This window comes from Pelophylax lessonae, assembly GCF_965119305.1.
Source record: "Pelophylax lessonae genome assembly, chromosome: 4".
NCBI classification, from domain to species: Eukaryota; Metazoa; Chordata; class Amphibia; order Anura; family Ranidae; genus Pelophylax; species Pelophylax lessonae.
Window position 1 is genome coordinate 595,445,950 of NC_138771.1, and position 12,024 is coordinate 595,457,973.

The window sequence follows — 12,024 nt, forward strand, 5'->3', positions numbered from 1 at the left end:
GGCTCAGTAGGAGGCACCGGATCAGTGGGCACTGGATCAGCAGGCACTGGAACAACAGGCATCAGAACAGCGGGCACTGGATCAGCAGGCTCAGTAGGAGGCACCGGATCAGTGGGCACTGGATCAACAGGCTCAGTAAGAGGCACCAGATCAGCGGGCACTGGATCAGCAGGCATCAGAACAGCAGGCACTGGATCAGCAGGCTCAGTAGGAGGCACCAGATCAGCGGGCACTGTAACAGCAGGCATCAGAACAGTGGGCACTGGATCAGCAGGCTCAGTAGGAGGCACCAGATCAGTGGGCACTGGATCAGCGGGCACTGGAACAACAGGCATCAGAACAGCGGGCACTGGATCAGCAGGCTCAGTAGAAGGCAACGGATCAGTGGGCACTGGATCAGCAGGCTCAGTAGGAGGCACCGGATCAGCGGGCACCGGAACAGCAGGTACTGGATCAGTGGGCTCAGTAGGAGGCATCAGATCAGCGGGCACTGGAACAGCAGGCATCAGAACAGTGGGCACTGGATCAGCAGGCTCAGTAGGAGGCACCGGATCAGTGGGCACTGGATCAGCAGGCACTGGAACAACAGGCATCAGAACAGCGGGCACTGGATCAGCAGGCTCAGTAGGAGGCACCGGATCAGTGGGCACTGGATCAACAGGCTCAGTAGGAGGCACCAGATCAGCGGGCACTGGATCAGCAGGCTGGGTAACAGGTATAATTGTATGTGTTGGGAAAAATCTCCTTTTCTTTTTAGGTTTAGATACAGAAATCTTGCTAGTGGTTGCAGGGCTATGAATAGATTGTGAAGTAGATGGAAGCGAAATGGCAGTATTGGGAGATGGTGGAAAAGGAGAGACAGTTACAGAGGAGAATTTCTGAGAGGTTGCTAGAGGCAACAGAGTAGTAGAGGAAGTTTTCACAGAGTTAAATGCAGGAAAAGTGCAACTCGTTAAGCCAGGATATGAACAAGCAGTGGAAAGCAAACCATACCTAACTGCAGCTGTGGTTGCTACAGGTAACGGAGAGGATAAACTTTGAGAAAACTGGTGTCCAGAGGCAGAAGTGGATTGGTGTGAGTTAGCTGATGCTAAATTGGAAAGATCTGACCAGGTTTGCAATAAGGCCTGAACAAAACTCAATTTACAACCCCCTTGTCTGATTAGAGAATATACAGCATTCATGCAATCCAACAGGGCCTCTGGAGAATACACTGAATAATGTTCAATAAAATAGGGTTTATCATCTTCCAAGAGCCACACAAGAGATACCACCTGAGAGACACTAAAAGGAGGAGAATAATCATCACCACCCTTAGGGGTATTAGATAAAGCCAACTCTGCACAGAGCTGAATAAGTGGCTGAATCTCTTTGAACAAAACTCTGCCTTTGTCAACAAACGAGTGGGCCAGACGGATGCATTCCAACAACTGCTCGCTAGTGTAAGTTTTCAAAATTTGGCGACAATATTCCCTGTCTTCTGTTACAAGCAAAGAAAAATAAAAGACCTCCTCTGACTGCATCTTGCAACAACCAGAAAATTCCTAATTCCCAGGTGCAACCGATCTGATCGTTAGTGGCTTCAGTATTCTGTCAGGGATACCACATGCAGGCATCCAGCAAGGGTGATCAGATCAGTTGGCTGCACCAAGGAATCAGGACCCAGATGGATAAAGATGTAAATAAGTTTATTAAGCAAAATGACACACTCCAATACCAACACCAGTGACCATAAACAAGTAAACAAAATATAAATGATAACAGTACAAAACCCCAATAGAACCTAACAAACTATATACAAAGGGATGGAGCAAACAATAGCAGGACAGGACAGGGACAGGAGACAAGGAAAGCAGGGAGCCAGATACAGGAAGCAGGATGCAGGGAACAGGACTCAGGATCAGGATACAGGTTTCAGGATACAGGTTTCAGGATACAGGTTTCAGGATACAGGTTTCAGGATACAGGTTTCAGGATACAGGTTTCAGGATACAGGTTCAGACAGGGACACGGCTAGCAGAGAAAATACTGAAGCACTGAGCCTCAGTGAAGGGCGGGCTTATATTCCCTCAGCAGTCCTCCTCAGGTGCAGCTTAATTAAAAGAACAGTCCAGCTGCTGGGAGACACCCGCTGGTGGGCCCTGGAACTGCGCCCCTCAGTTCCAGGAACAACAGTGCCACCAGCAGGTGACCCATGTAATGACACAGATCCTGACACCTGGTTTACTCCACTGTCCGATATGCCTCCCTATTGGACCAGTGTGAAACACTCTCTAGACCAAATTAATCACACACTGAGTACCATGAGCAGACCTAACTCACAGATCCTGCTCTCTTTTAAGCAGAAAGCAATACATAATTTGCCTGCTGCTCCTCTGATAGGCAGACAGAGCCAAAAACGAATGTCTCTCTCGACTCTAGCACCTACCTAGGAGGGTGCTACACTGAATGCATGTAATGGCAAGGGGTTCTGGGGTATGCTGCAGGGTCTATTGATTGAAGTCTATTGTTGCTGGTGGGGGATCTATTGTTGCTGAAGGAGGGTCTTATGTTTCTGTGGGGTCAGTTGTTGCTAGGAGGAATCTACTGTTGAGGTAGGGGTCTATTGTTGCTGGGGGTCTACTGATGCTCGCCGTGAGAATATTTGTTGTTGCTGCTTGGGGTCTATTGTTGCTGGGGGGGTGGGAGTATATTGTTGCAAGTGGTCCATTGTTGCTGGGGGGATCTATTGTTGATGGGGGGGTCTATTGTTGCTTTCTGCCGGGGATCTATTTTACTACTTTTCTTGTTATCATTGACAAATTCCATACAAATTACCTAGCACCACAAATGTTTATATTCTCTAAAAGAGGCGGTATTGAAAGGTGGGTAGGGCCTGGAACCAAGGGACGGTGTTTGGAGGTGGATAGGGGGTGGAGACAAGGGGTATATCTGAAAGGGAGAGTTCCTGCACCTATTCTCTGAGAAAAAAAGCCCTGTAGGAGGGGAGGAGTAATATTATAGAAAGTATTGGAAGCGGGCAAAGGTCAGATTTGATTCCCAAGCATCTCCCAAAAAAAGAGAAAAAGTAAAACCCTGTTTTCTGTGGAGTGATCCTTTAAATTCCTGACAGTATAAACCAAGAGCCTCTACGTCATGTAAAGGATGTGGGCCTGATCTGGGAACTGTGGAGGATATAAATAATTCACAAAGCTGGTAAGGCAGAAACCTTAATGACTAATGTGGAGGGATTGTGTGTGTGCAGATATGCATATGTGTTTGCGGATATACATTGTCAGTAAATACAGTCATCTCATTAATATTTATGAATTTTGCATACTGTTAAAAAAAAAAAAGTCTGATTTATGAAGCAAGGACTTTCTTTCGAATGTAGAACTTTGGATTGTAGTTTCTTAACCACTTGCCGACCAGTCACATTGACTGTACTGCGGCAAAGTGGCTCGATTCCGTCCAGCGACATAGACCTACGTCACTGGACTCCTCCCCTTGTAGGCGGTGCTTGCGCGCCGCCGGAGGCGCGCTCCCGCTGTTTTCAGTCACAGCGGGAGTCGGGCCAGGGGAGGAGCGGCGGCGATCGCCGCTGCTCTTCCCCGATCGTCGGGGAATCGAATTTGGAGATCCGCCCGCTTGTGGAAACAGAGCGGGCGGATCTCCTAAGTAACAAACAGTGACAGATTGCAGGGTTCAGCATAGCTGAACATGTGATCTGTCCCTGTGTCACTCAGTCACCCCCCCCCCACACACGTTAGTAAGCACCAGGCATACATTAACCCCTCCCTCTCCAATAAAATTAACCCCTTCCCTGCCAGTGTCATTTTTACAGTAACAGTGCATATTTATAGTACTGATTACTGTAGTAATGTCACTGGTACCCCCAAAAGTGTCAAAAATGTCAGTCAAGGGTCCGATCTGTCCGCCGCAATGTCGCAGTCCCGCAAAAAAAATCACAGATCGCCACCATTACTCGTTAAAAAAAAAAACACCAAAAAGACAGAAATCTTTCCCTTAGTTAGTAAACGCAATAACTTTTGCGCAAACCAATCAAAATACGCTTATTGTGATTTTTTTTTACCAAACATATGTAGCAGAAAACAAATTGGCCAAAAATGTAAAAAAATTTAGATTTTTACATTTTTTGGGGGGGGAATTCCATATAAAAAAATGTTAAAAATATTGTTATTTTTTCAAAATAAACGCTATTTTTTGTTTATAGCGCAAAAAGTAAAAATTGCACAGGTGATCAAATACCACTAAAAGAAAGCTCTGTTTGTGGGAAATTGTCAGTTAAAGTCGCACAGCGCAGAATCGCAAAAAGTGGCCTGGACGTAAGACAGCAAAATCCTCCGGTGGTAAAGTGGTTAAAGAGCATATTCAAGAAATCGTGTCTTCCCACTTTGTTGTACCTGCAAACTGATGGTTACTTCCCTGTTTCCTGATACGTCTCAGTGGTCACTACCCCACTAATCTCTATTCATGCACCGGCAGACAATGCAAAAGTCTTAACCCAGTTACTAAAATCTCCTATAAATGTTAACCTGTCATTGTAATTTCATAAACCATTTTCAATATTTGTAAACCTGCACTTGCTGCTGTCATTTAAGCTGAACTAATACCTTTAAAGTTGCCCGGGGTTCAGCTTTAAATTAGTGATCGACCAATATCGATATTTTGGTCAATGCATATCGGTATCGGCCGATATTGGCCGATAATTTTGTACATTTAAATTTTTTCATGACATCACTTCCGGGTTTTTGCATGGAGACCCGATCAGAGCTGAATGCGGCTTTGATTGGGTCTTCGGCGGCCGTGCAGGCTGGTTGCCCGGGTCTCCCGGTGGGACGGGAGACCCAAGCGAGCCACGGAAGGAGGCGGGAGGGGGGGACGTCCCCTCCCGCTCCTTGTAATGACGGCCAAGCGGCTTCTCAGCCGCATCGGTTGTCATTACAAGACAGCCGACCGTCGGCTATAGACGCCGATACCGGGGTGATACCTCTGGCTGCAGGCATCACTCCGGTTCAAGCACTTTCCTGAAATATCGGCAATATCGGTCACCTTGGTGGCCGATTCTGATTTATCAGGGAAAGTGCAGATCAGCCCTCGATATATCAGCTTCGCCGATAATCAGTCGATCCCTACTTTAAATAATACCTGCCACAAACATGCTTGTTTAAGCACTTCCTGTTACATGGTGACAACATTCTTTCCCTGTTTCCCAATTTTGTTGTCACTGTGTCTTACAGGCCTCTAGTGTAGACTCCAAATGGCCATTTTAACACACATTACACAGGCATGGTCTACTGTAGTCACCATCAGGAAATCCACCCTGAGCAATGCCATGCAGACCCCCCGGATTGCATGTAGACTGAAAGTGGATGAAATAAGAAAGCAGTCATTTATGAAAAATGGCAGCTATAAAAAGTGCAAAATACATATCACCCAGGTAGGATTTACATCTACTTTAATGGAATTGTAAGTATAAACAGCCATTGCCAGCTGGTAGAATTAAAAGGTGAATTCCAAGCATTAATATTTTATACATAGCTTGGACCAATATAATTATGTATATACTATACCTGGCCGATGCCACTGGGAGCTGCTATTTCAGCAATCTCCACTTGCTTCCGTGTCCCGCAGCTAGCGGCTGACCTGATGCATTCTGAACACAGGAGGTCAGGCTGGCACGAGTGCCGTTCAGAGAATGCTTTGCAACATGGGATCGAATACGTTTCACAAAAAAATATATTCCAGTTTACCGCACAAGTTAGATGCTGGGCAGGGGGTAGGGAAACGTTTAGCAGTATCGCATATAGTACTTAGTAGAGTCTGGAAAGACTTTTAATGATGCCTTGTCATAAAACGTGTCTAGTAATTAAAAACACATACACTAAATTAGCAGTGTAGTATTGGGACGCCTGCTTTTACACACACATGAACTTTAATGGCATCCTAGTCTTAGCCCGTTGGGTTCAATATTGAGTTGGCCCACCCTTTGCAGCTATTACAGCTTCAACTCTTCAAAAACACCTAAGTAATACCATTGATGGCACCGCAAAGATTAAAAAATCAACTTTGATGCAAATAAACCAAATTAAATAATAAGTGAAGCAATGTAAAAATCACTAAGATCACTTAAAACTCAAAATAGATACATTTAAAAATATCTATCATACATAAATAAAAACATGACTGTAAACACTAGGTAGTTACCGGTAGACAATAAAAAAGAATATAAAGTATAAGACACCCATCATGGAAGCATATGTAAAATAACACAAACTAGACACACGAAAAATCTGCCTAAATTTGGTCATTTGGACAGTTCATTCATTTTTGGGCCAGTTAATCGGCACAAATCAGTAATCGGTTGTGACGTTTTTGAGCCGGAAAAACAAAGGTCAAGTTTGGAAATTTTCTGCCGAATAAATGATAAATTGAAAGGTTAATGTGTTTCTCGCCTAAACTGTTTGCAGTAGGTAAATGTAAAAAAACTAACAAAAAACTGATTCATTTATGTCCACTGAGCGATTTATCGGTCATTACATAATTGCACTATCATTTGCTCTCATGGCCGAGTTTTTTTTTTTCCAAAATGAGTTTGAATGATTTTTCGTATAGTGTATGGCCGGCATTACTCTGCAAGGGAATTGGACCTTGCATGAAACCAAAGGCCCGGTGATATCATTAGCTGCCTCTGAACACAGTAGTCTATCTGCCCCTGTCTGAATAAGCCCTATTAACCCTAAATCCAATATTTCTGTTTTGTTAACAATGATCCCCAGGACAAACTGAGGGGTGCATCTACCCTGTGTAAACACAGACAGCAATGCCGGTTTATTACTTTGTAATACGCAACCCATGTATACTGGTAATTGTTTGCACACTAGTTCTTCTTCAGGGAGGGGTTGGAGGGATAGCAGGGGTTGGGGGGGCCGCGCCCTATCACGGACACGGTTTGTACCCATTTGGGGTGTCTGGGGTGGGGGAGGGGCCTCTGCTCGCCCGTTTGTCCTCCGGCTTGGTTGGTCTTCTGGACTTTGCACATACCTCCTTTGAAGAGGCTCAGCTATGGGACCTCGTGTATTATACTGTTAGGTATCTTCATATTGCATTCTCTGATGCTAATGTGCCAATGTGTTATATGCTTACCCACACTGTTGTGGTGTGTGGTACTTTTCTGTATGGTACCCCTTTCTTTTGTTTCACCGTTTTACTGTTTTGTAAAAACTCAATAAAAACTATTGAATACTAAACACAGACAGCAATTAGGAACTTAACAGGGTTTCTATTTCTTCCACATTCTATTTAACCACTTTACCACCGGAGGATTTTGCTGTCTTACGTCCAGGCCACTTTTTGCGATTCGGCGCTGTGCGAATTTAACTGACAATTGCGCGGTCGTGCGACGCTGTACCCAAACTAAATTTACGTCCTTTTTTTCCCACAAACAGAGCTTTCTTTCTTTTGGTGGTATTTGATCACCTGTGCGATTTTTACTTTTTGCGCTATGAACAAAAAAATAGCGTTTATTTTGAAAAAATAACAACATTTTTAACATTTTTTTATATGAAATTCCCCCCCAAAAAAATGTAAAAATCAAAATTTTTTAAAATTTTTGGCCAATTTGTTTTCTGCTACCTATGTTTGGTAAAAAAAAATCACAGTAAGCGTATTTTGATTGGTTTGCGCAAAAGTTATTGCGTTTACTAACTAAGGGAAAGATTTCTGTCATTTTTGGTGTTTTTTTAACGCGTAATGGCGGCGATCTGCGATTTTTTTTGCGGGACTGCGACATTGCGGCGGACAAATCGGACCCCTAACTGACATTTTTTACACTTTTGGTGGTACCAGTGACATTACTGCAGTAATCAGTGCTATATATATGCACTGTTACTGTAAAAATGACACTGGCAGGGAAGGGGTTAATTTTATTGGAGAGGGAGGGGTTAATGTATGCCTGGTGCTTACTAACGTGTGTGGGGGGAGGTGACTGAGTGAGTCAGGGACAGATCGGATGTTCAGCTATGCTGAACACTCCGATCTGTCACTCCCTGTCACTTAGGAGATCCGCCCGCTCTGTTTACACAAGCGGGCGGATCTCCAAACTAGATTCCCCGACGATCGGGGAAGAGCAGCGGCGATCGCCGCCGCTCCTCCCCTGGCCCAACTCCCGCTGTGACTGAACACAGCGGGAGCGAGCCTCCGGCGGCGCGCGCGCGCCACCCACAAGGGGCGAGCCCCATTGCTGCAGTAGCAGCAATGTGAGCAGAGGCAAAGTGGTTAAATAAAGAAAGACATTTCTTGGCTTTACATACACTTTGATGTAAATGGTAGAAAAACTCATCTGCAGTCCAATACCTGACAAACTAGGTGTATATGTCCACTACATCATGGAGATTATCTGATGGAAAAGCTTGTGCAGGAACAGAAGTGAGAAGGCTTACAAATCCTCATGTAACTGAGCTTTTCCGTGTTCACATCCATTTAGTGTAGACATGGTAACCACACCCTGGAACAAAGACTTTCGCTGGAAGGCAGGAAATACCATAAAATGAAGGAACCCTCCTAAAATGATTATGAGGATATGTTTTGTTTTCTTTTCATTATAAATGGGAGTTCTCCTTTAAGAGGAATCACTTTGAAATGATGAGGATGAATCATGGGAGGGGGGGAAAGGAAAGCCGCTAGTGAATTCCATCTCTCTGCTGTATTGTGTGTCACCCAGATCCTCCTCTGCTGTTTATCAGACTCCCGCATTCTGTCTGAAAGAACATTCACTGCTTTGTATCTGGGGAATTTCTCTTCTGCTTTTCCCTTCTGCACAACACTTTATCCTTCCAATATACAAGCAATACATACAAGAGGAAGAAAGGTGCGCGTTTCCTGCATATATTTATTGTAGCATACGTTTTATTGCTCCAATACCTCCAACTTTGGCTCAACCGCAAATTCAATTTGGAAATCTCTATTCTCCTCTTGCACCAACGCATTGTCCTATTTATATTATTATTATTAACATTATACAGGATTTTTATAGCGCCAACAGTTTAGCACTTTATAAAATGAGGGAAGACAATACAGTTACAATCCAATCCAATACAAGAGGAATCAGAGGGCCCTGCTCATTAGAGCTTACAATCTAACAGGGAGGGTCAAGTGATACAAAAGGAAATAACTGTGGGGGATAAGCTGATGAAATAAATAAATGAACATTTGTTATGTGGTTGCAGGATAGGCTTTTCTGAAGAGAAAAGTTTTCAGGGATCGCCCAAAAGTGGATAGAGTTGGAGATAACCGGATAGAATGGGGTAGGGAATTCTAAAGGATGGGAGAGGCTCGGGAAAAGTCCTGGAGGCGAGTATGGGAGGAGGTGATGAGGGAGCTAGAGAGCAGGAGGCCTTGGGAGGAACAGAGAGGAAGATTTGGTTGGTATGTTGAAACTAGGTTAAGGATGTAGCTGGGGACAGAGTTGTGGATGGCTTTGTAAGGTATTGTTAGTATTTAAATTTGGGAGCCAATGAAGGGATTGGCAGAGAGGGGTAGCAGACGCTGAGCGGTTTGTAATGTGGATGGGTCTGGCAGCAGCATTCATGACTGAAGGGGGAATAACCTATTTAAAGGTAAGCCAATGAGAAGGGAGTTGCAGTAGTCGAGGCGAGAGATAACCAGGGAGTGAATCTGGAGCTTTGTGGTTTCATTGGTTAGGAAGGGACATATTTTAGAGATGTTGCGGAGGTTGAGGCAGCAAGCCTTGGAAAGCGATTTGATGTGGGGCTGAACGGAGAGTTCAGAGTCCAGGATAACACCTAGCACACTGGCATGTGGGAATGGGTGGAAGGTTGTGCCATTGCTTTTGACAGAAAAGTCAGGGGAAGAGGAACGTGGGTGAGGAAATATTATGAGCTCGGTTTTGGACAAGTTGAGTTTGAAGAAGTGGGGTGACATACAGACAAATATGTCTGTTAGTAAGTTAGTGATGCATGAGGAGACTGATGGAGTGGGCTGAGGGGTGGAGAGATAGATTTGAATGTCATCAGCGTAGAAATTATATTGAAAGCCATGGGAGGCTATCAGCTAACCCAGGGAGGCAATGTAGATTGAAAATAGGAGAGGTCCAAGAACAGAACCTTGGGGGACCCCGATGGAGAAAGGAAGAGGAGAGGAGTAAGTGGAATTGTAAGTGACACTGAAGGTGTGGTGAGATAGGTTGGATGACAGCCAGTAAAGAGCACAGTCACGGAGACCAAAGGAGTGCAGTTTTTTGAGTAGGGTGGTGGTCAACCATATCATAGGCAGCCGAAAGATCCAGAAGTTGGAGTACAGAATTGTGCCCATTGCACTTTGCTGTTAGTAAGTCATTTGTGAGTTTTGAAAAGAGCAGTTTCTGTGGAGTGTTGAGGGCGAAATCCAGACTAAAGGGGATCAAGAAAATTAAAAATATCACCACCCCCCTGCCCATTTCCCGACCCCCTGCTCATTCCCCAATCCCAGCTTAGAAGAATAGTGTCCCTGGAAATGTCCCTGTACCCCTATTAAGGCGTTTGTAAGCAGGTGTAGTTCTCATTCTATTCAGAAGGTAGCGTCTTGCCTCTGTGTGGATGGATTGGAGGCTCAGAGGAATGATGTTCCTCTGCAGCCTCCATAGGCTTTAGGCATTTGGACACTGCAATCTCAAGTGATGTTTTTGAATGAGACAGCCCTTATAATTAGGGGACCCTGCTGGGATTTGGTGCACAGTTGCTAGTGGACAGAGTAAGAACAGGAACCCGCTTGTTATGAATAGGGACTTAACGATAAATAAGGATTCTGGCGTTCAGAGGGAAACTGTAGGGACATGCCATGCACCCCTGTTAGTACCAGCCACCAGGGCTGCTTCTACAACCTCCTCAGAGTCCTCTCAGAGGGCCTAGCTGAGCCCGCCACACTGCCAGTGAGCCACCCCTGCTGCAAGTAGGCCATGCTTATAGTGGGCCTTACTGTGCCTAAAGAAATATTGTCGATGTTGATGGTGTGTGACCTGCTGGAAATACTGGTGAGATCACTATTACCTATGCTATCTTCAAGGCCATTAGTGTTACTGCACCTGTTGCTGCAAGTGTTACTGTACCTGTTCCTGCAAGTGTTAATGCTAGTGATACCAACTGTGTTGCTACAAGTACCCTTGTAACCCTTCTGGCATACTAATACAAGACCTGTTACCTTCTTTCTACATTGGGTACCGCAGCTCCTGGACCCACCAACATCTAATTTACATTTGTGGTTGGCACAGATGGTTGCTTTGCAATGTGGCATGGCAAAAATTGCTCCCCACCTCAGTAATATTGCAGAATGTGACACGTTCAAGTGAATGGGGCCACAGCGCAACCGCCCTGCAACCGCCCTGCAACCATGTGCATTGCTCACTGTGCTTTACAGGGTGAAACAGGTGCCTGCCAAACACCTCTGAAAGTGCATCCACCATAGCAAGGTCTGCCACAAATTCAATCTGAGTGACACCTGGCTTCTAGCTGCAGCACATGTTTTCATTCTGTGATGCTGTGATTGGTAACAGCAATCGTGGTACAGAGCCAATCCTGTTGTCTCTGTACCTTTCTCCTGTGATATACTATGTTTAATACCTGTGCCGTTACAGGACTGTGTGCGCATAGGAGAGCACAGCGATACAGTTCCTGGTATGTCCTTCTTTAACAGTAGGGAGAGGACCACTCACATATGCATAGTGGCTGGTCTGCAAGAGGTTAAATAAGTCTGAAATTATCTGAATTTCATCTGCAGGAGATGCTGTAGAACAGCCTTTCTCAATTGGGTCGAACCATAGGTTTCTTTTAGGGGTTGCTAGGGGTTCCTGAAACAATGAGCACTTTGTGACTCTCAGGTAAGTTTCCAGTGGGTCAATGATCCTTTTAGCTATCTGTAAGAGGGGATTCTTTCCAATGACCACCAATGTAAGGAGAATTCTTCCCAATGGCCATCACACTAATGTAATATTACCTGTAGATTAAGTAATTGTTGGCAGGTGCTCCTTGA